Genomic DNA, 3,864 nt, shown 5'->3' with positions numbered 1-3,864 from the left:
CAAATCGCCAATTTCTTCAATTTCTTTCAAATGGGGAGCGAGATATAAATAGAAGACCACCGAAGTCTTCCGAAGAATTCAAATCGGCAATCATCGTACAGCAGAACTCCGAAGGCGAATCGTGCATTTTCGGCTTACATTCGAACTCACAGTGGTAATCATGCACTTTCTGTCTTGCGGCTCCCAAACGGTAGGTATGGTGGGGGTAAATTTCATCCACGATCTGGCAGCCCTGCTATCGGCACTATCATCGCTGGAAAACGCACGACGATCAGTCGACGCAAGCACTACTAGAGGCAAGGTGTACTACGTTCGGCTCTTAGGATTATTGGAATACCGATAGATCTTCCAAGAACCTTGGTAGCCAGGGTGATTTCAATGAAAGGCTGGATGCGATATCCTTTCTTTTTAATATTGAATTTAATATTTTAAATTTTATTTAATTTTTAGTGTTTGGAAAATTTTGACAAAAATAAACTCTTAGTGCTTCCCAAAGTTTTGTGACGTGTTGGGACACAATACCATAGAGTGAAGTTAGAGTTCCAATTTGCCCACCTTTCTTTTACCCATTTAATAGGAATTCAAGGGTGATAACTTTACCACTCTATGGGGATTGGGATCTTGGGGACACTAAAAGAGATGTGGCCCATTTTATTAATTATCGATTCATTAATAAAATCTGACGCTCGAGTGTTGGTTGTAAATAATTTGCGAAAGGATAATCAATTGGTTTCTTTTTATAAAAGTGAATATTGAAGCTCATTTTGGACATTAGTACAATTTCTTAGATGCGTTAAGGTGTTTCTTTTGAAAAAAGATGTTTCTAGCAATAAGAGGTAGTTAAATCAGGCGTGATTTTGAAACGAAAATATCATTAATTATTGTTAGAAAAGCCGTAAGAAACTCCGTCCGCAAATATTGCACCATAATTTGCACGGAGTGGGCGATTGTTTATAAAACTAGCTCTCATTTAAAAGCACAGCCTTTCCTGAGGAAGGGTCAAACATGTAGTTAGCTGGCGTCATTGCATTTATTTTAGTAAAGTGAAAAATAAATATAACAAAACGCGAAAAATTCAACCATCGTTAAATAATCCATAAGCAAATCTGTTCTCGCTTTCGTCAACCCACTTTCTCTAGATAAAAGATAAATTTAAAGAAAAAAATTATACAAATAGAAAAATGAGGATTTTTCAATTAAGAGCGATTTCAGGCGCTGAGACTAGAGACAATTATGTATCCAGAGGGTTCGTGCTAGAGAATTATTTTAAAATTTAGGGATTTAGATTGGAAATGAGTGAATTTAAACTTAACGTCGATTGGAAACCTCATGAAGTAGATAAAGTCTCTTTTTATACAGTTGTGTCTAGTAGATTAGTTCGTTTCCGGTTCATCGTCCTACCAGAATTGGTGTCAATGTGCATACTCGGTATCAACTTTCTGAACAGGGCACATCAAATCATCGAACGATCCAAAATCTCTCGATGTGAATATCAAAGGGAAAATTGCCTCTGGGGCTCCGTCGTATAAATTTAAGTAAGAAAGCACATGCTCTTATCAAGTGGAATAAGAGTAGTGTAACAACTTTATTAGTTCGTTTAAACATTTGACTATTTGGTTGAAATATTTATTTCTTATTTGTAGAAAATTACTCTTCTTCGATACAAATTTATTTTTTCTGATGATTCATTATTTAAATCTAAAATGTTGTTTTTTCTGTTGAAAAAAGAACAATTTCGTGCAAATTTCTTTTTGTTGAAAAAATTCAAGTCAAGTTAAAATATAACTTCGATTTTTGGTTGTAAATTTAACCTTTTCAATAAAAAATGCATGTACTTCGTTAAAAAATCGTTTTTTGTGATAAAGCGTTTAATCTTCTTCTGAAAAATTTGCCTTTTTGATTGACAATTTGTGCCTTTAAAGTCAAAAATTAATTTTCTAACTAAAAGTACAACTATTCTATTTTTGTGGAAAGTTCATTTCTTTTGATGAAAAGTCATGTGACTCGTTCAAAACTTGTCTTTTTTGGTAGAAAATTAGTATTTTTCTATTAAAAATCATTTTTTTAATATCATTATTGTGGTTAAAAGTTTATTTATTTTATGAAGAATTTAAACATTTTGTTAAAAATCTTGTATTAATTTGAAAATTTTAATTTTTTGGTGGACGATTAATTTTTTTTGGTAGAAAGTTCCTTCTTTTGGTTGAAAAATTAAATATTTTGTTAGAAATGCGTTGCTCATTAAAAATAATAATCGCTAAAAATTCAAATATTTAATAAAAAATTCTTATCTATTTTCCGGGAACTACTTTTTTAAATATGAGTTCAACTATCCTATACATTTTTGGTTAAAAATTTATGTATTTGGTTAATAACACAGCCACACAAAAAAGTGTGCGGATCTGGTAACAAGACACACGTATTCCTATGGTAAATAATTTCCAAAATAATGCCAGTGATGCAAATTTTCTCTTCAAAAACATGTCGACAATTGTGAAGGATCAACCCTTGCCTGATATCAACTTATTTAACATAACTCTGGAAGCAAATTTTCCCAGTAGCAAATGTCTGCTACATCTAATGGGTCAACTCGAGCCTAACCTAGAAATAAATCCAACCTAGCCTAACCCAACCAAACTTCACGAAACACAATTAAACTGATTGTATTGTCCCGTTGTGTTGTCCCGTTGTGTTTGCGGTTCCGTTTGAATCAGCTTGAGCTTAACCTGCAAAGAGGTCACACCTATCCTAACCTAAAAAAACCTGACCTGACCTAACCTAACCTAACTTGACGTCACGTAACACAATTAAACTCATTGTGTTGTCCCGTCGTGTTTGCGGTACCGTTTCATACAGCTTCGACTTTACCTACATAGAGGTTTAACCTATCCTAACCTAATAAAACCTGACCTAACCTAACCTAGCCGAATGAAATCCAACCACACGTGTAGCTATTTGAGCGTACGGTTCTCAGTCTTAAATGTGTGCTATATTTAATAGGTTAACTCGATCTTAACCTACAAATGAATCTAACTTAACAGAACCTAACGAAATTTTGCTTAACGCAACACAACTTAACTTAAGTGTGCCAGTTGTAACACAATAAAATACATTTTATTATACTACAGGTGGTTAAAAATTTAGACGCATATTACTCATTTGAAGAAACTTAGATCTACAAGTAGAATAGACCCCATTTCAATTAACCTGATAATGTTTGTATCAATTAAAATGTAGAACTGTAACTTAAACATGCAAATGAATAAGAGTTTTATTCAAAATTTTTTTCTCTCTGCTCTTCTTAGACTTAAGGGATATATTTATACTAACTTTCGTGTTTATGTTTTATCTTGCTTTTTATCGTAATTAAATTGATTTATAGACCTACTTCAGTCTATTTTCTGCCTGCTATAACGTGTCCTTTTTTCTTCGCAGGAACGATGCAAAGGGTTACGCTTACGTTTAAGACCTACATTTGTTTCCCTTTTCAACATCCAGCAAAAATCAGCCATCATGACCTCGTCCCACCTACCCTGATATCGTTGTTCCATCACTTTTATGTCTTGATGAAAACGTTCCCCTTGTTCTTCGCTGAAATCACCAACTTTCTCTGGAAACTTATCCAGATGGGTATCTAGAAAGTGAAGTTTTAAATTCATCAAGCAGCCTAACTTTTCGTAGTTTCTTACCATTTTCGCAACAATATTCTCGTAGTCTGGCCTTTTTTGTTACCGAGGAAATTTGCGTTTACTGCTTTAAAACTTTCCCAAGCGTCCATTTCAATTTTCGTCATGTGGTTCACGAAATTAGTATTAATTGTTTTCTTTTTTTGATGAGAGAAATGTGGTGAATAAAGAAAGGAAT

The sequence above is a fragment of the Belonocnema kinseyi genome, chromosome 7 (assembly GCF_010883055.1).
Source record: "Belonocnema kinseyi isolate 2016_QV_RU_SX_M_011 chromosome 7, B_treatae_v1, whole genome shotgun sequence".
Taxonomy (NCBI): Eukaryota; Metazoa; Arthropoda; class Insecta; order Hymenoptera; family Cynipidae; genus Belonocnema; species Belonocnema kinseyi.
Note: the sequence above shows the minus strand (reverse complement) of the source record.